The sequence below is a fragment of the Emydura macquarii genome, unplaced genomic scaffold, assembly GCF_026122565.2.
Source record: "Emydura macquarii macquarii isolate MOO-44397 ecotype Brisbane River unplaced genomic scaffold, CSIRO-AGI_Emac_v2 contig_3450, whole genome shotgun sequence".
Taxonomy (NCBI): Eukaryota; Metazoa; Chordata; order Testudines; family Chelidae; genus Emydura; species Emydura macquarii.
In genome coordinates this window covers 739433-761073 of record NW_027133587.1, presented here as the reverse complement: position 1 = coordinate 761073, position 21641 = coordinate 739433, and the positions used below count along the sequence as shown (strand labels likewise).

The window sequence follows — 21641 nt, the reverse complement described above, 5'->3', positions numbered from 1 at the left end:
GAAAATGGGGCAAATGACAGAGATCAGGGTCCCTGGACAGGGCACAGACCTCAGAGAGCAGGCTTCCCTACTATGGAAGGTTCTGCATGGACTCTGACCGAGACCAGGGGCTCCCCATTTTTATGGGTGCAGGATGGACCTTGTGCAGACCCCTACATAGATCAGCAAGCTGGTGGTGCTGGGTGTGACAGTGACCGTGACTGAGATCAGGCTCCCCATTGTGCCACATGCTGCACAAATCCCGACCAAGGTCAGGCCCCTTGGTTGTGCCAGGACCAAGATCACTGTCTCCATTGTGATAAGTGCTGCCCCAACCCCAAGGTTATGTCTACACTGCACTAAAAAAGCCCCGGCTGGCCCAGGCCAGCTGATTCAAGCATCCTGGGGCTGTGGTTAACGGGGTGTTTAATTGTAAAGTAGCTGTCTGCGCTCAGGCTGGAGCCTTGGTTGTAGGACCCTGGGAGGTGGCATGGTCACAGAGAGCTGAAATGTCTACACCGGAAGTAAACAGCCCCTTAGCCTGAGCCCTGTGAGCTGACGTCAGCACGGGCCAGCCGCTGGTGTCTTAAGTGCAGTGGAGACATACCCACAGTGAGGGAGTGAGAGTCCTTGCCACAGAAAGGCCAAAGGTTAAAGAGTGGGCAGCTGGTCCCCATTTTACAGATGTGGAAGCTGAAGCTCAGAGAGATGAAGTAATTTGCTCAAGTTCATGTTAAGAATTTAGTACAAAACTGGGAACTGAACCCAGATTGTTTGAATTCCAGCCTCTTTCCTTAGCCAAGAGCCCAGCTTGTATTTGTCCAGGGTTGTGTTGAACTGATTGTTTGCATTGCATGGGCTTCCAAGGGAGGCTGTGGGATTTCCCTCACTGGAGGTTTTTAAGAACAGGTTTAGAAATACACCAGTCTGGGATAGTCTAAGGCAATGGGTCTTGGAACAAATTTCTGGTGGCTTCAAAATGTGGCCACCAACTCTTGCTCTGACCATTTTTCTTAAAATACTTAATTAACTTTAGGAAAAACAAATAAATAGGTGCACACACACATGTCCAAATCACTGTAATTTATTTATGTAGAGCTTTTTTTGCATACTCAAAACTGAAAAAAATGTAGTGTTGTCTGTAATCTTTACTGGACCCCAGTAGAATAGAAACAGATATAAGGTGCTTTACACATTCTTGTCTTTGTTTTTTCCATTACTTTTTTTTTTTTTTGGCTGTGAAAAGTGATGCTTGTGAGCCACTCAGGCTGCTGTGAAAAGTGGCATTAACAAACAGACAAATATCCCTTTTCACAGCAGACAAACTGATGGTGCGCATCAGCAAGGTCCTCATGGACCGTTAGTGCGCCACAGGCTACAGTCTGATGATATATCAAGACAACAGATATAAAAGCCCAGGGACAAATAGACTAAAGTTGGGAGGAGAAACACTGACTTTTCCTAGGTCATCCAGCCTGTCAGTGATACAGCTAGTAACAGAACCCAGTTGTCCTTCATCCCAATGCCACCATATTGTTGCTTTGGGTACCGTAGGTCTCTGCTACGCTGGCATTGCAGAAACTATGCAAACCCTTAGCATGGACCGAATTTACACTAGTGCTCTATGATTGGCAGTGCTGCGCCATATCCCAGTTTGAAGGCTCTGGCGGAGCAGTAACTTCACAGAGGCCTGAGGCTGGCTGAACATTGCAGCATGTTATGGAGGGGCAGCAGAGAGACACTCCCAGCTTTGTGTGGGCTGAGCTGTCCTGCCAAGATAACTTGTGCGTTCATGGACACATGAACTGTTGCTGCAGTTTAACACTGGGGGGTCTAGGGACCTTACCAAGCTGCACGTGACAGGGGGCTCTGGTGTCATTTTATCTTGTTGCATTGGTTCATTGTTTGTCAGTTTATTTCATGCTAAGGTTTATAGGCCTAATTTCTTATGCTAAATGCTTAAGCTAATGCCTCACAGGCTTGGCCCTGTAGGCTTCTTGAATTACTGCTTTATATCTATGTCTTACTAGATCTTATCTTTAGCTTTAAAGCTATCTGTGTACCTATAGTTCAAACCACAGGTGTCGTCTCTAGCTGAAGACCCAAACTCCTCCTCCTATTACCACCTACATTTACACCCCTAATTCCCTCTTGCACCCGTAATCTGCTCCCAATGAGCATTTGTTCATGCAATTTATTTTCTTGCCAAGTTAGTTTGAACACCTTTTGATTTATCTGCCATACTCAGATTACATTTCTCAAAACACTCTTGACAGGGATAGGTTTTTATTGAATGTTTACAGTTCATCCTCCAATTTCTCATCAGGGTGGGTTTCAAACTTCAAATTTGCTGGGATCTATGTTTTTAATGAAATGCTGTTGTATTGATGAGCTGTTATTCTGGAACCTTTTGGTCAGCTGATCCCACATTTGGTTCACTAACCTTACCCTTACCCCCATGAGGCTTGGTTTTCTCCTTGAGTCAATTGTTCATCACCTTATCCGATGCTTACCCCAGTCCATTGTTCCTGGAAGAGCTGGGTTGTTTTATGGATGCCTTAGCGGGGCGTGAACCACCTTCTCTGCCTTCAATGTTTACCTGCCTCTGCCTCAAGCCATGTGAGATGCATATTTGGGTATAGTACAGAGCAGAGCTTCATAACCATACATAGGACATGGCAGGGAACGTACTGCTACAACAATAATGTTCAGTATGCCGTGAGCACTCCAAACACACCTGACATAACATACTTTGCATTAAACAATACACAGTGACACTATAAGGGTGAACATGAATGATACACAATCACACCATAAGGGTGTACATGGGGTGCGGTGTGTCATACTGGGGCATCAAACAACTTTCTAAACCTGTGCCGGCTGCCTTGGGGAGAAGGACAGGGAGAATTCCCCAAGGTGACTACTTTAGTGCTACTTTTCTCTGGCCTTCGGTTCAGAGACTTTGTTACTGAAAAGGAGTCACCATGTCTCCGAGAGATTCATCCTGGCGGGAAGGGGATAGGCCTGGAAGGGGATAGGCCTGCACAGTGTGGCAGAACCTAGAACGGCCCTTTCCAGGGAAAAAGCCTGGGGGGAATCGGCGAATGGACAAATGGACAAAAGCCCCTGCTGAATTCTCTGATATTGCTCTTCTCACCCTGACAGGCTTCAGAATAACGTCTACTTCTTGCTCCAGATCATCCCATCCTCCCAGGGGGAAGGAAATGGCTGCCTTAGAGCTGACTCAGGTAAGGGATTATCAGGGAGCAGTGGGGGGGTAGGTTCTGCTTGGAGGGAGAGGAGCAGTAAATGCATAGGAGAGTAGGAGCTGCAGGAGGTGGCAGGAGAGAGGAAATAGATAGGGTGCAGGAAGGTAGGGAACATGATGTGACAACCCTGCTGCAACTTGTGTAATCTGGCATCCAGTTTCAAGGAACAGACTCATGGGAGCTAGGGGGAGAATTTCCCCCCTTTGTGATCTCATCCAATAAAGATATCCATTTAGTTGGGTACGATCTGTTTCCCTAAACCTTTGATTGGTACCAATTATATTACCCTCCTTTAATTGTTTATTAATAAACTCCAGTATCAGCTACTCCATTGTCTTGCCCAGTGTCTGTCAGACTGGGCCATCACATTTACAGCTGGATCATGACACTTACACTTATTAAATACTGGCATAATATTAGCTTTATTCCAGTCTTCTGGAATTTCCCCAGTCTTCCAGGAGTTATTGAAAATCAACATTGAAAACCCAGCATGCTCCTCAACCTGGGCCTTTAGAATTCTTGGATTTAAGGTATCTGGACCACTGATTTAAAAAGATCTAACTTTAATGGCTGCTGTTTTCTTTGACTCTGCTGGCCGTAGATTTCTGTGTGCTTCCCTTACCAATTTTCTACAGTTCCAACCTTCAGATGTATTGTTCTTCCTACTGACTTCCCCATTTCTACCATATATTTTACTGGGAGGGTGTTGGGATTCCCAGCAGGGGGCTGTATCTGAACTGTGTTGGATGCTCCATCTCCTATATCAAGCTCTGACTAGTAGATGTGTGATAAATGTGAAGACCCTTCCACGCTCTGTCAGCTGGGAGGGACAAAGGTTCTCTCCTTCTCCCCTCACCCTGATGCCTCTTGACTGCTCTGACAAGGTAGGGATGGGACTCTCTTGACATGAGACCCCAGAACATCCCTTTACCTGGCCCTCTTCTCTCAATAATGGGGTGATGACTGGGGCAGCAGGTGCTGAGTGGGGAATTCTTCCTCTTTCAGGGGCTGGTGACCTTCAAGGAGGTGGTTGTGCATTTCACCAAAGAGGAATGGGTTTTGCTGGACCCCGCTCAGAGAGCTCTCTACAGGGATGTCATGCAGGAAAACTATGAGACGGTGGCCTCGCTGGGTAAGGAGTCCTGTCCCCTTGCTTATTAGAAGCTGTGGGGTCTCTAAAGAACCTGAGTAATAATAACTTTATACCTTCACACAGCATCCAAGTTTTGACAGGTTTCCTTGTCCCCCTCTTTTGACTCCTCTCCCAGCCACTAGTATAATTTTTTGGACACGTGTATATTTGGTGCTGTCGGTCAATTGTATTAAACTGTATTTCATTTATCATTACTGGATGCACTAAAACTAAATTAAGAACTGCAGTTCCCATGTCTTTTCCTTAATTTAAAAGAAATTATGCTGCTCGTACAATTCCGAATTAAGTTGAGTAAATAGATGTTTGACTCATGCACGGCTTGTGTGACAGTCAGATGAGCTCAACTTTTGATGGGAGAGTGTATGATGTTGCCATTCAAGAGTCCGTGGGGAAGGGAGAGCAGAGCAGTGGGAGGGGAGGAGAAGAGGGGAGTAGATATTAATGGGGTGCCAGGAGGTGGGGAGGGGTGTGTGAAGAATTAAGAAGCAGCAGGGAGGGATGAGGTAGTGAGAGAGAGGAGGGAGCACACGAAGCTCCCAAGGTGCCAGGAGGTGTTGGCAGCTGAGAGTAGTGGGAAGAAGGGGAGGGGAGTGTGGAGGAAGGGCACTCAGGAAGAGGGCTGGGGGGTGGTCAGTGGGAGGGAGGAGAGGTTTTGGAGTCTAGAGCTGGGGGGGATCCCAGACCTTAAACACACAATCCCTGCCCAAGTCTTGTTCCATTAGAGCCTGAAACTCTAGATTTATTTCTGTTCAGTTTCACTTTTCCCCCCCAAATATTATTATTCTAACTCTTGACCCCCCTCCACCGCTCATTACCCCCCATCTCTCCTCCCCATCTCCGTGCACAGCGACCCTGGCCAACAATCCTGAGTTTTTGCTACATTCTCCTCTCCAAGAGCAGGGCCACTGCTCAGGCAGCGATGGGCATTTTGCTGATGGTGACACAGGGTGGTAGTGTAGCTTGTACAACTATTACACCTGCAAGATTATGTCTTGGGGTACAACTTGCTCTTGTTGGTGGCTACTCAAAGTGAATAGAGAAGCTGTAATTTGGTGAAGCAGACACAGCAACTTCATTTAATACAGACAGCTATCATTGAAATCATAGGCAGGGATCAATATGCATCATGGTAGGACTAAGAGAAGGATAGATAGTAAAGAAGGTTCTGCATTGTTATCTTGCATTGTGCATACTGACAGCTTATGGACAACATTGGAAAGAAAGTTTGAAGAAAAAGTGAGGCAATCAGAAGGGAGGTCCTGATTTAATTTACAGTGTCTCGGAGATCTGACAAAACTGAAAAAATGGGAAATGGGTGAAGTGATTTTTCTTTTTCGACTACAATCCAGTGTAGGTGCGTCTGCACCCCTGCGCTGCTGACTGGAGAGCTAGAATGACAGTCCATGCCACCCACGCATACGCTGCTCTGTGCCTGCCATGAGGCTGCCAGCGTGTGTGGGGAATCCCTTCTGATTGCCTTTTCAACCGCCCATGGCTAGTGATGGAGCTAGAGCTGTTTGTTTGCGGATCATCAGCTCTCTTAGAAATGCTCATTTTAGCTTCTTCCGAAACCCCTTTTTCTTGGTTTGCTTCATTTACCTTTTATTTTGGCCATTGCCTTAAAAAAATGAGAGAGAGTGAAAGAAAAGGACTTTATCTTCCATTGACTCCCAAGGGGGACGACCCCTTCTGGACAAGGATATGCCCGGCTCTCCGAGCTTCAAAAAGGGCCTCAGTTGCAAGGAATCTATCCCAGTGACTGACGGACACTCGCAGTGCGTTCTCTGCCTGGGAGAGAAGCACATTCCACAGAGTGTGGCTTGTGTCAGCAACTGCAGCCCAGACCAGGAAGGACGGAGAACTGAGGCTGAAACTCCTGCTCATGGCATCAGCCCTCCGACCTCCGGAATCCCAGTTGAAGCACTCACCGCAACCCTCCATTTCCAAGGGAGGTGAGCTCAGAGAGATGGTTCCTGCCATCCCCTCACGTAAGGCCTCAAACAAAAGACCAGGGAGTCCACAATGCAAACCCAAATAGAGCTGAAAACCATCCATCACTCGGTCAGTATCATCAGTACTGATGGGTCCGAAGGCATCTAAATCTGGTACCCAAACCGACAGGGTGCGTCGGGATGCCTAAAGACCTGATGGGTGCAGGCAAAGAAGCATTGGAACCGTGGGGAACATAGAAGATCCGCTCCAGGGAAGGATCTGTCAGTATGGACATCAATATCAGTACAGCTGACCATATCCCTGGCACCGATGGACCCTGCTATCAGGTTTGCGTCTCCCACAATGTCAGTACAAGCCTCTTGGCACCGACAGCTTTTCCCGGCATCGACACCCTCTGAATGGACAGATTTCCGGTGCACAACAGATCTTTCTGTGTCCGACACACCTAACTCTCCTCTGCTTGGTACCAGGGCCCCGGTAATGAATTCACCCAGAGCCTTGGCTCACTGACGGTGTCCTGCCATGCACCGCCCTTTTCATCGTCAGAATCAGAAAGTGAAGAAGAGGACTTAGCTTCCGAATGCTCTTCTCACCCTCCATAAGGAGCCCAACTTCACAATGGACCCTGGGCATACCACCCCTCAGACCCACAGCCGGAGAGTACGGCCTGGAGTCACCATTCAAGCATCACTCACAATACTCATCCCAACATCCACCTCAATGTGAACAGAGATCATATGAACCCCAGAGGAAGAAACCCACATTCCCCTGATGGAAGATGACGGGATCTCACCAAACTCCTTCTCTTTCCTCCACCTCGAAAACACCATTGGTGGAGTTGTCCGTACAACACTCTGCTCACTTCACGATGGGAAACTCAACCCATCCCTTCAGAAACTGCATAGCCCCATTCCACAGCACCTGGGAATGGATAACCTCCGACAAATGGGTGCTGGAGATCATCCGAGATGGATACTCCATCCATTTCTCCTTCCTTCCTCCTCCAAAACACGTACTTATTCAGTGACTCTTCTCACGAGAGTCTGCTATGTCGGTAGATAAACCACCTCCTCAGCATAGGAGTGATGGAGCGCCCACACATCTAGGGGGCAAAGGCTTCTACTCTCGTTACTTCCTGATACAAAAGAAAAAATCCATACTGGATCTCAGAGCACTCAACAAGTTTGTCAAAGCTCAAAAGTTCAGGATGGTCAGGTTAATCAAAGATCATTCCAGCGTTAGAAAAAGGAGACTGGTTTTTTGCCCTCAACCTTAAAGATGCATATTTTCACATCTTGACCATACCAAGCCATAGATGTTACCTCAGGTTCACACTAGGCCAAGACCAGTACCAATACAGAGTACTCACTTTTGGTCTCTCATCATCCCCCAGAGTATTATCCAAGGTCCTCTTGGTAGTGACGGCCTACTTCGAAAGACTCATGATTTAGCTTTACCTGGACAACTGTGTTCTCAGGGCTCAGTCCTTCACAGAGGCCCAACAAGTCACTTAGACAACACTGAAGCTGTTTCAGAATCTGGACCTACAGATCAACGAACAAAAGTCAATTTTAACCCCTCTACAGAGGTTAGAATTCATAGGAGCTGACCTTGACTCCATTCTGGGAAAGGTGTTCCTCCCACATCACAGATTTCTCAGTCTCTCCTTGTTGACGGAGACAGTACAAACCAGTCCCAAAATTTCAGCCAGACATTGCCTCCAGCTTCTGGGGCACATTTCTGCGGGCACATTGGTTTTTGCGTATGCCAGACTATTAATGAGATGCCTCCAAGCATGGATTGGTTCGGTGTACAAAACGAACAGAGACAACATAAGCAAACTACTATCAATGCTGAACCAGGGTCAAGCAATCCTTGGACTGGTGGAAGAACCTAGTCAATGTCTGTATGGGAATCCATTGTATTCAGTCTTCCCCATCTCTACTCCTGAGCATTGATGGATCCTTCATAGGATGGGGTGCGCATCTCAATAGTCGCACAATAGAAGGCAAATTGTCTCTGGCAGAGGGATGCTTCCACATCAACCTGCACAAACTCAGAATGGCCAGAAACACATGCGCTCACTCCCTTCCGCTGATCAGACATTGACACAAGGGTCATGACGGACAATATGGCCTGCATGTATTACATAAACCATCAGGAAGGCTCCAGGCCTCAATCCCTGAGAGTAGAAGCACTAAAACTGTGGAACTGGTGATCTCCCATAATATCCTAATATCAGCGGCCTACTTGCTGGGAATGAAAAACATGACTACGGACAGTCTCAGCTGTAAATTCCCACATGAGCACAAATGGGGTATAGATTCGGTGGTACTCCACAACGTATTTCGACAATTGGGGACATCAAAAATAGACATAGATTCCTTACTAGAACAAGAAATGTTGTTGGTACTGGTACAGAACGAGGATCAGACAGTCCATGTGAGATGCTCTCTTCCTTCCATGGGTCAAGGGCCTTTTTTATGTCTTCCCCCTGCATTCCCTCTGATACTGAATGTCTTGTTGAAAGTGATAAAAGAGCAAACATCATAGTGATTGCTTCTGCCTGGCCCAAACAGACATGGTTCCCTTACCTGTCACAGCTGGAATTATGTCCTCTGAAGACTCTTTCAATCACTCCTTACCTTTATCTCAAAATGAGAGATGCACTCTCCATCCCAACTCGCAGATTCTATGGCTCAAAGCCCATCTCCTTCATGGTTCCAGTGCTTAAATACGTCTTCCTCTGAAGAGGTGCAAGAAACGTTATTACACAGTAAGAAAGAAACCAGTTGCTGTACCTATCTATGTAAATGGAAGAGATTTCAAATCAGGTGCCAGCCCAAGAGTCTCATCCCCAATACATCCACCCTACCAGTGATCCAACCTACTCTACCTATTGACTCTCAAGAAATCCAGACTCTCAGTTAGTTCATTGAAAGTTCATCTAGCAGCAATTGCAACAAACCATGACCAGGTAGAAGGATACTCAATCTTTTCATCGCCAACTACAAAGAGGTTTCTCAAAGGCATAGCAAACCTTTTCCCACAACCCAGACTTCCCACTCCTCAATGGGATCTCAACCTAGTATTAAAAGTCTGACTAGGCCATCATTTGAACCACTTGTTCACTAACTCACCTTTCGATAAAGACGGCGTTCCTCCTCGCCATCTCTACAAGAAGGATTGATGAAATAGCGGCTCTGATGGGGCATTCCTCTTTCACAATGTTCTTCCCTGACGAAGTCACGCTTACCCCAAATCTGTAATTCACACCCAAGGTCACTTCTGTATTTCACATAAATCAGATGATTCAGCTTCCAGCCTTTTGTAGGATAATAGGGAAGACATCCTCCATACACTTGACGTGAGGAGAGCCTTGGCCTTCTATTTGGACAGGATGAGAGACTTCAGGAAACATCCGAGACTCATCCTTTTCATTGTAGATAGGTCAAAGGTACAGTGATTATAGCTCAGAAATGCTCCAAGTGGGTTTCAAGCTGTATTAAACTCTTACCAATTCCATACCGTAACACCCCCATCTTCAACCTGCAGGCATTCTGCAAAGTCAGTCTCCTCATCCATCAGCTTCTCCAAGGGTATCCCTGTATCAGAAATCTGTAGAGCAGCTACTTGTGCATCTTCACACACCTTCACAGAACACTGTGCCATCCTGGAGGGTTCGGCTGCAGACGTGAAATTCGGTGCCACTGTGCTATCATCTGTATCAGACTCAACTCTGAAGTCTGAACCTCCAGTGGTGGACCCTTCTTGGGAATCACTTCCAGTGAATCATCCATAGGGACACTACAAGAGGAAGAAGTTACTCACCTTGTGCAGTCATGGTGGTTCTTCGAGACCTGTTCCCCTGCAGGTGCTCCACGACACATGCTTCTCCTCTCTACTTTGGAGTTCTAGTAGTTGACTCTGTGGTAGAGAAGGAACTGAGGAGGGACTGCCCGTGGATGCTGGCTAGCCTCTTGGCAGGCAGAGAGCAGCATGAGCAGGACAGACTGCTACCAAAGTTCTCCAGTCAGCAGCGCAGGGACGCAGACACACCTACAGTCGAGCACCCATAGGGGGACACATCTTGAAGAACCATTGTTGCTGCACAAGGTGAGTAACTTATTCATCCCCTTCCTTATGGTAATAGTATGATGATATATACCATATTTACTCCTTTTATCCTGATTATAATAATGTCAATAGCTGCCCCTATCTATATATGGCCTTTGGGGTGTCCATAATTAAGCATCAAGCATGAATACTCATGATTTACATCACCTATTTATTGATAATTCACCTACATAAATGCAGTCCAACTGCTTAGATACTGCATAGCAACACATAGTTGAAGCCCCACAAAAGACCCTTCATGCAGAATCCTGTGGGGTACTGTAACTGTTTGTGGTTATTTGTTTGTCTGTCAGAATGAGAGCGCCAAATATCTGTCCTGGCATTATCTCCATAGGCCTGTTCAGCTAAATCCCAGATGTTGGCATAGCTACTCCTGCAAAGCCTCAACCTAATGTAACAGGCCCTTAACTGGGGCAAGATTAATAACCCATTTGTTTATGTTCAACCTACTTGGTTCTCCATGCATGTTTCCATCTGCAGCAGCCATAAAGTGTCTTCCCTGCAGGCTTCTTGGAGCCTGTCCCTCCTGAGGTCACGTGTCCCAGTTCCTGTTTCTTACGTTCTCCTTTTCCAGAAGTTTTAGTCTGCTGCTCCTGAGTTGGTGTTTAATTCCCAAGCTTTCTCTAAACACGGGGGAATTTTAATTCTCGCTCCCATTACACCTCACTCACTAGATTCCCTAATTCTCCAAAATGTACTTTTGTGATGTTATAGATCTTGGGTAGCTACACCTTTGACCTGCCTCCATGGTCCGCTCAAGGAATGCCCTCTGAGGTATCAGACCTCTACCCAGCACCTCTCTGTGGGCAGGGACACATCTGCCTCTCCTCTGTGACCAGGGTTTGAGGCTTGCAGTTTGCACTTCACTGTGTTCACTATGTCAAAGTCCAATTCCTCCGCTTCGCTTTCTCTCCAAGGGCTATGAGCAGTGTATGTGTGAGAGAGGTGGACATTTTGACGACACTTCTATGATTCTAATACACACCTCAGTTTCACTCTGTGATTGGTATTGCAATGAATACAAAGAGAAGGAGACGTGGTGTTTTGTCATGTAGCTGTTGTGGGGTGACATGAATGGGTCATGAAGGACTGGCTGGGACCAACCGGCATCAAGGGAATACCCTACATAGACAAGGGAAGAATTCTCAGCTCTCAGTGTGAGGATCTCAGCTTGGCTGGGTGAAATATACATGGACTCCTAATGTTTTTGGGAGCAGGAAAAATAGGGCTGGAAGACACAGAGAGGTTCATCAGAATGAAGACATGGACAGGCACAGGGAAAGGAAACGAAAATGTTTTCCACAGCAGCATGGCTCAAGAGCATTGGCCATTTGTTCAAGATCCTCAATCTTTGCTTCTCTGTGATAATCTAAGGACTTTCCAGTCCTGTGTTTCGGTTGACTAATAACCCTACTGTGTTTTGAACATCTGCCCAGTGTAACGGCAAAAACTTGCTGAGGTGCATTGATTCCTGAATGAGGAACAGTCTCTGAACAGGAGTCTGGTTCGGTTGGACCATCTGGGCAGAGCTCACAAGTTGAAGTAGGAGTGTTGAAGCCAGAGACTCAGTCTGCAGAGGTGTTGAAGCTACATGCTCTATCCTTGTGGAAGAGTGGAATCCCTCAGAGGTCTGAATCTGGGGGTTGTGACCCTGCCTGCCCTGCCCACCATCTGATCAGCCATTCTGGTTATGAAGGGTGATTCCAGAAAAGAAGGGTCATTTCGGAAAGAAGTGCAGTACTAGCAGCAATTTCTGGAAAACACCTGCCCTAGTCATAACATTACATTAAATAGTCTGAATATATGACTGTGTTTGTCATATCTGTTGCTCTGCCGTCACATTGTTCACTTCCCTGATGTGTTCTACCCCTTCCCCCATTTTGTGTCTGTCTTGTCTATTTAGATTGTAAGATTTTCCGGGCATGGACCAGCTCCTATTCTGTGTTTGTACCCTGCCTAGCAAAATGGGGACCGACTCTTAGTTGGCCCACAGGTACAAAGGTGATGAACAAGATTAATAATAATAATTATAACCATCCTGCCGCTTTGAGCAAAGGGAGCTGGTCTTGGGATGTTACTGCTTAAAAATGAGCTGGTGTTAAAATCATGGAATATTGTTTGTGCTGAGTATCCCACACATTCCACTGATCTCTCTTGTTTTCTTTGCCTGGAGCAGGGTTTCTGGTTTCCAAAGCTGAGGTGATCTCCCAGCTGGAAAGAGAGGAAGAGCCATGGATCCCTGATCTTCAGGGCTTTGAGAAAAAAGTGCTCCTGAGAGATGCCTACACAGGTGAGGAATTGGTTAAACTCACTCAAAAACTGTCTGTGAAGGCAGGAATCATTTGGGATGTCCTAGGAAGACCTTGTGAGCTCTCTGAGTTCAGGATTCTTCCCAGCAGGTGTGGAATCATTATGGCAGATGTCACTCATGTCTCCCACCTATCCTGACTGACCGCTGGCAGCAGGGCCCTCCCCAATCTCGCTTCTCCCTGAGAGTTCTGCTGAGATGTGGCCCCAGAAATGATCCCTCTTTCTTCTGGGGAAGGGTCTTGGGGAAAATCCGCTCCTGATACATTGGATCTGTCCAGCACATATTTTGGTTTGTTCACACATTTATTCATTCCTCTCTCTGAGATTTCCTTTCTCTCCAGCCTAGGGAGTGACCTGTATCTTTATTCTCTCTCTGTCCCATCAGGTGATGAGATGATGAGTGAGAATGAGGAGGATTACCCCCTGGAGGAAGACGGTGAGCAAGTAGAACAACATGGGATGTTATCAGGAAGATCGAACAGAAATGTTTCCATGAGTTGTGCACTCCCAGAAAGAAAAGTTTGCGAGAGTCAAAGACCTGAGGAAACTCTCACGTGCTCTGAGTGTGGGAAATATTTTGGTCAGAGATCAATCCTGGCCGCACATCAGAGAATCCACACTGGAAAGAAAACCTACACATGCGGTGAGTGTGCAAAAAGCTTCAATAAGAGGTCACACTTTGTCGCACATCAGAGAATCCACAACGGAGAGAGACCCTACACTTGCCCTGAGTGTGGGAAAAGCTTCAGATGGAGGTCAAACCTTAACGAACATCAGAAAGCCCACACTGGAGAGAAACCCTATGCTTGCCCTGAGTGTGGGAAATGTTTCAGGGACAGGTCAAACCTTATCAGACATCAAAGAATCCACACTGGAGACAGAGACCCTACTCCTGCGCTGAGTGTGGGAAAAACTTCACTCAGAAGAAATAACTTACTGGTCATCAGAAAGTCCACACTGGAAAGAAACCCTAATTTTGTCCTCGATGTGGGAAAAGCTTTGGTCAATGCTCAGACCTTAGCACACATAAAAAAATCCACATGGGAGAGAGCCCTAAAGTGATGTTTTCTTAAATATAGAGATTTTTAAACAGAGAAGCCTAGAGTAGGTTTTTGTGTTTTTTTTGTTGTTGTTGTTGTTTTTTAAGCACACATGGTCAAGTGCCCTAGAATGACTAGAGCTGCCCTGAGATTTTTTTTTTTTAAGAATCACATTTGTGAATTCCCACACAATGAGCTTTGCAACCCCCTGCAGCATGGCCTCTGAGCTCTCCCAGATGAGTTGCTTGCGTCTGCCTTTTGGACCTGACCCTTCTTTGGGGTCCGTCCTGTGATCTTTTCTATCAACTCCTTTCCCTTTTGAGTTAGGGGAGTGTGTGTCCCTCCTGCCAGAAATATTCATCTGCCCCAGGTGGGGGAGATAGGTTTGATCTCAACAAGCTACACTGCAGCAAAAACTACCTGTGCCTTCTATCCACTAGGACAGTACGCAGAGTTAGTTGCTGAAGTTTGTGATCTTGGTGTAAAACCCAACTATAGTGGCAGTGCAGATATAACCCAGGTACAGTGCTTGGCATAAGATTTCCCCTTCACCTGACCTAGACTCCATCACTTTTCCTAGGCAAAACAAAGTGTGAGCGTCTCCGTTACACGAGTCCCACAATTCAAAGCAATTGTCAGTTATCAAGTTATGCCTTTGAGTATAAATTGTCTCCTTCCCAGTTGCTCTCATGTTGTTTTGGGTTGTGCTGAATAACAGATCTTTTTTTCTACCATTTTCCTCAGTTAAAATATATTGAACTATAACAAAGAGCAGGAAGGGGGTACAAAGAATGTCATTGCACCCTCAGTCACACCAGAAGAAGATAGGGTGAGTCAGAGGGATTCCCTCCTTCCCCATCACCATCTCAATTCCCCCTCAGCCCAGCAGTGTTAGTTTCAGTGTCAGCCACAAGAGAGTTCATCCTCCCCATATGCTATTTCTCCACCTCCCAGAGTGATGCCCTGTTCCGTGTTCTCTGTGCTAGGTATCACACTGATTCTCATTCAGCCTCATTAGGGCTGGAGGGGAAATTTGAATGGATCCCAAACACAGAGTAATCGTTCTGTGCTTCAATCTCTGTTTGTAATATTGGCAAAGCTGTTTTTGATCTTTTTCCTGCTGAGCCAGGAGACTTGTTTGCAGATGGGAGGGTTGGCTGATTTTTCCTGTTATGATTATGTGAAATGTCTTGTAAATAACATGACTTAATAATAATAAGGTGATGTTGAGTGAAGGAGGTTTGAATGCATCGAAGAATGCAAGACTCTGTTCTTACTTTGAGTCATCATATGTATCTTGCTCTGGAATTTAGCTCAGATTTCTTCAGAACTTTGAGCAAATAACCATTTGCTAAAAAGAGTATCCCCTAGTAAATGACTTGGCACTAGGCAAAATACCTGGTTCACAACAGCTTAAGGAGACAAATGCACAAGCCCTGCAGGTGGTCGCTCCTGGAGATATCTCCTTCCAAATAAGGTACATGTTGTCTATTATTTGGGAAATGCAATCCTTATCTAGGTAGAAATGGAGAAAATGGAAATGACATTTCTGTTGAGTTCACCCCAGGAGATTCTGCATATGTGTATAAAGTGACATCAGTGTTGAATGTGATATAGTGGCAGAACGCTACCTATTTTTAATAGCTACCTCACCTTTGGTGTCTTCCTGGGGATTCTGAGCCACACCTGTGTTTAGTCCATATCTTAAATCTGTGCTACAAGGTTAAAGAAATAAATGGGCATATTTGGGGGAGTTATACCTCACTATCACCACTGTTATTTTGAGTGGTTGGTGAAGAATTCTACTCCAGAGAAGTGTAAAAGCACTCTTAGTCAAATCCTTGACCTTAGTTGAAGTCTGATAGAAATTGCAAGTATCAGAGGTTGATTTTCACCCCAGAGATGCAAACTCTGGTGACCTTTGGCCCAGGTAAACTATTTATTTTTAGAACGCTGCTCCCTAGTTTAGTGGCACTGATCACGGTCCTAGAAAATGCCATGATTAAATGGGGATCAATTGTCCTTTGCCATTTGGATCCAAAGTTTCATGAAGCACGGGGAGAAAGAGCTGATTCCGTCAGAGGCCATTCCATGCCTGTGGGTCTCAGTCTAACTGCCTTGTTGGACTAGAAGCACTGCCATGCTGTGCAAGTGATGGTAGCCAATAAGGGAATGAATGTGTGAGATTCCAGTTTCAGACTGTAGGATACATGAACGCTGAGCCCTGATTCTGTGGGTTGGTCTCTTAGTTTTTCTCCTGAGTCTTATGCATTTGCACATCCACACTACATCAGGTTACAACAGTGGATACTTTGAGAAAACTGCTGAGTGAAGACCTAGTGGGGAAATTTGAAAAGATTCCAACCACACATTAAACCTTCTGTGCTGTTTCCATCTATTAGCAAAGCTGCTTTTAATATTTTTCCTGATGAGCTAGGATTGTTTGCAGATGAGAAGGTTGGCTGATTTTTTTCCCCCATAATGATGATGTTACAATCTTTGTATCTACCATGTCCAAATAATAATGAGGTGGTACTGAGTGAAGGAGATTTGGACAGCCTAGTAGGAAAATCTGTTCCGATTTGGAGTCTCATAGACGTTAAGGTCAGGAGGGACCAATATGATCAGAGAATCATAGAAGATGAGGGTTGGAAGGGACCTCAGGAGGTATCTAGTCCAGCCCCCTGCTCAAAGCAGGACTAACCTCAGCTAAATCATCCAGATTATCAGATGTAACCTGCTCTGGAATTCCATTTTATATAAAACAAACTCTCTCCTTCCTTCTGTGTTGTGGCTTTTTCTTTTTCCTGGGGGCATTTGATTACATAACTGGATATTAGTTTTGTTTGATAGGATGTAGCTCAGGTTGTTGGTGGACTTTGAGACAAATGACCTTTTACTAGAACAATAAATTCTTATTTTGTTTGTGTCTTTTCCCCTCTCCTTCATTATGACATGAAGCCAGTTCAAGTACAGTTCAGTCATCCAGAGTGAATACTCCAAGCTACTGGATATGCTACCAGGGAAACAATAGTGATTTTAAGTTCCAGAGGGGTAGCCGTGTTAGTGTTTTTAACTTTCCACTCTGAAATGGTGAGCAACAAATGGTTATATATACAATTTGTGGCAAAGGAACTGTATATGATCAGTGGTGTTCAGTTGTTTAGATGAATATTGTCTCAGATGATCCAGGGACAGAATTCCACAGTAAGGGACTTGGAATTAGGCAAAATGACCATGTATTTGCGTCATAAGGCAGTTGTGGCCCAGACCCAACAGGAGCTTACTTATGAAGATCTCTCTCCTAATTGAGTGCACTTTGCCTGTTATTTTAGAAACACACTCCTGATCTATGTAGAGATGGAGAAAATAGAAGTGGCGTTTTTGTTGAGTTTACACCTTGAAAGTGCTGCAAATGTTGTAAAAGTAAAATCTGCAGCTCTCACATTCAAAATAGAAGTAATCTGTTTTTAATATATATCCTACCTTTGGTAACTTACAGGGCTTGTGACCCAGGCTCATATCTAGTCTGTAACTTAGATCAGTGCCACCAGATCAAAGAAATAAACTGGGCATGGTTGGGGAATTATTCCTCACTATCACTTCTGAGACTGTGGTTTCGTAAAAAAAATTGTACTCCAGAGAAGGAGAGCTGCCCTGATCAGGACCAAGATTTAGAGAAGAACTCAAGTAGAAATGATAGGCACTCGGGTTGATTTTTCACCCCAGAGAGGCAGCAGGAGTGTCACGCACCGCAGAGAGTGGAGAGGTTTAGGGGTGTTACCCCAATTCAGGACCCCAAAGTGAGGCACATCCCTTCCCGGGCTCACTTTTTCATTTAGGATCCCTGTCACTCTTGAAACCTGCACCTTTGCCATATTTATTGATACTCTCCCTGTGATGGTGCTGGCAGGCCAGGTGCTAGCTCCTGCCAAGGGCCCCACATCTCAACTGGACACTGACAAATGCAGCTGGAATCAGTCCAGCTCACCTGTGTGTCAGCACAGTTAAAAGAGGTGTCAGTGTTAGAAAACCGTGTTTAATGTTTAGATGTTATTGAACACTTGTGAGCTGCTATCTGCGTGAATCTTACTTACAATATGGGATACAGAGGTTCTAAGGTAATATTTGAGCAGTTGTATTGTAAGCCTCTGTGGCTGTGCAAATCACCTGCCTTCCCAACTCCCCTGATTTTGTGACAAAATAAAACCACATCGGTGTAGAGCTTTTTGAGCCAAACTTTTAGCAACAAAGCATCAGTGTAGACACCACGTTTAGTTACGTTGCGGTAAATGGCTTCCAAGAAGTGTTCCACAATGCCCACCTTGACCGCTCTGGCCATCAGTTTGAACTCTGCTGCCCTGCAGCCATTTGCTGCCCCTCTCTCCCGCTTTAAAGTCCCAGGAATTTTTGAAATTTCACTTCCTGCTTGGTCAGCGCAGAGAACTCGCATCTCATCTTCCCAGCTGACCGTGGAGGCTTCACGCACCGAAGGCTCTCTCTCTTGGAGCACACCGGAGCTTTTGGATCTGATTGGCATTTGGGGAGAGGGAGCTATGCAGTCCCAGCTCTGCTCCAGCTGAAGGAACTATGATGCCTACAGTCAGATTTCTCGTTTAATGATGGAGAAGGGCTATGAACAGGACACGCGGCAGCACCGTGTAAAAATCAAGGCGCTGTTGCAGGGCTACCAAAAGGCTAGGGAGACAAACTGATGCTTGGGTGCCGACCCAAAGACCTGCCGCTTCTATAAGGGCCTCAGTGGCAACCCCCAAGATACCTGTGGATACCTCCATGGGCCCAGAGGCAGCAGACACCAGAGTCAGTCCCGACGAAGAATGGACTTAAAGGTAACCCAGTGGGCTAAACACTGTTATGTGGTCACCTCTTTTGCTGCCATCCATACATTCATGCCCCATCCGTCCCTTAGTCTGCACATTCCCTCGTACGACTGATGGACAGATTTTATTCCCAATTGTTTTTGGTCCCTTATGGTGGGCCTGGGAATGTTAGGTCTGAGACAATTTTTATTTAGTGGGGTTCAGTAGTTCATGCTGTTATAGCGCTGATACTTTATATTATAAAATATACCTAAAATATATTGAATACTGTAATATGTGAATATATAAAATATGGTATATGTGATAATATATGATTATGAACCTTATTGCATTTGATATAGTAATGTTGCTATGGCAGTGTTGATAGCAAGTTCCATACCTCTTTCCACATGATTTTGGAGAATGGCTCTTCTTGTTTGGTGTCACATATAGCGACACATACCCATCAAAGCAATGACTGTTAATCCCTGTATTACCATCAATAATACACTGAGTGTTCAGACTATTGGGTGTAGGGTAATGTCTTCTGGGATTGCCCACCAAGGTGTCTGTAATGCACTTTGTACACTATCTATCTCATCCATCTGTTGTTGAATGAGATTGGCTATTGGTATTAGAGACTCCTTACTACTTGCCACCAAATCATGTATATCTAATTTCAAATGTTCTATCGGAGGGAACATTTCAATTAATAAGCTTTGGATATATCCAGGAGGAGGAACAATTTCAGTAAGAGTGTTCACACTGCTGGTGGACCAAAAAGCATGAGTTCCAATTTGGATAGTGCTGGTTATTGGCACACAGAATCCTGTCTCCTTTCCAGGGCACGAGTACCCATGTATAGTGAAATTGGAATACCCCAAAGCACATACCACATCATGTATTCGCACTACTTCATTAACCAATTCCTTTTGTACCAATCGGGCCTAGCCTTTTTTGGTGTTATTGGTGTCAACTGTGGCATAACATTCACAGAGCCACCAGCCATTATGTTTGGTACAACAGGCCTGGTTAATTCCTAGTCAGTTACCAATCTTACAGTAGGGTAATATTGTATATATGTATTGTTTATCAATGTTCCCACACTGTTGGCGTAATATACCTTGACTGGGGCCTGCATCCATCTTGGGATGGCCATCATGATGCTCAGGGTTTTCCTATCCTCATGATCCCGAGTTGGTACTCTATCAAATTTAGCAAACTGTAAAAATACTGGATTGATGTGGTCCACTCCTTGCTTCTGTATTTGTTTTAGAATGGTTGTGTGACTTAATAATCGCAGTCATTTCTGCAATTTTAGTTGTAATAGACTTTGCTGAATTATTTCTAGCACACGATTTCCATAAGCCACACAAGCCACGGCCAGGGATGCATCATTTTGTTCTATGCTATTAATTATTGTAAGTATAGTTGCATTAAGATGTTCAAACCCTTGGGCTATAAGATGCATATTATCAATAGTGATTGCATGTTGGTCCAACAGTAGGCTACTGATACCTCCTCCTGTTTTCACTGCCTTTCCTATTCCACTCACAATACTATTTATTTTTAAATTGAGATTTTCAATATCTGCTGAATTCCATATGGACATGCCAAGACCTGAGCCTCCCAGTATAGTTTCTGCAATTCCTCTTTTCTCTCTTTTTCTGTTCTCATAAGGGATTTTGTGACCCTTTCCAAAATTGTATTTGCATTTCCAATTCTAAATTAAACCAATCTTTATACTGTGGAGGGCATTGTTTTGGCATGGTCATACCAGTAACATTTAACTTCAGGGGTACGTACATCCAACCAACATTTTCTACCATATATTCTATAGTAGGATGCAAAAATATTCCTGATGTACGCCAAGGCTGTAAATCTGGGCACTCCTTTGATGTAACTAATTACTGTTTCCCCTCCTTTAAACCAATCAATCCAAACTTCTATTTTTTCTTTAGGGTATGGGTGAATGTTACATTGCAGGGCCAAATGTTCTCCTTCTAATGCTGTTATGTGGTGTTCCATTACTTGTTGGGTATTGGACAGAACTTGTGGTCAGTCCAGTACCTGTTCTTGATCCCTGATTATCCTGGTCTTATTCTCCACTGATATTACATTCTTGCTACTGGAACTGATGCTAGAAGGAACAATAAAAACAATAACTTGGTCACAATTAATAACCTCATCCACTTTCCAACAACAAGCATACTCCCCCTCTGTGTTTTTGGTTAATCATAGAATCATAGAGTTGGAAGGGACCTCAGGAGATCATCCAGTCCAACCCGTCGCTCGGAGCAGGACCAACTGCAGGTAAATAATCCCAGTGAGGATTTTGTCAAGCCTCAGTTTAAAAATCTCTAAAGATGGAGATTCCACCACCTCCCCAGGTAACCCATTCCAGTGCTTCACCACTCTCCTAATGAAAAACGTTTTCCTAATGTCCATCCTAGACCTTGCCCCCTGCAACTTGAGACCGTTGCTCCTTGTTCTGTCATCTGCCACCACTGAGAACAGCCTAGCTCCATCCTCCCTGGATCCCCCTTTCAGGTAGTTAAAGGCTGCTATCAAATCCCCCTTCATTCTTCTCTTCTGTAGACTAAACAAGCCCAGTTCCCTCAGCCTCTCCTCATAAGTCCTGTGCTCCAGCCCCCTAATCATTTTTGTTGCCCTCCGCTGGACACTCTCTAACTTCTCCACATCCTTGTTATAGTGGGGGACCCAAAACTGGACACAATACTCCAAATGCGGCCTCACAAATGCCGAATAGAGGGGAATAATCACTTCCTGTGATCTGCTGGCAATGCTCCTACTAATGCAGCCCAATGTGCTATTAGCCTTCTTGGCAACCAGGGCACACTGCTGACTCATCTCCAGCTTCTTATCCACTGTTACCCTCAGGTCCTTTTCTACAGAACTGCTGCCTAGCTCGTCGGTCCCCAGTCTGTAGCTGTGCATGGGATTCTTCTGTCCTAAATGC

The 21641-nt window shown here is 45.2% G+C and overlaps 1 pseudogene; it reads left to right on the top strand.

Moving 5' to 3' along the window:
* Positions 1–21641, top strand: part of LOC137144292 (zinc finger protein 850-like) — a 275276-nt pseudogene that overhangs the window by 44782 nt on the left and 208853 nt on the right.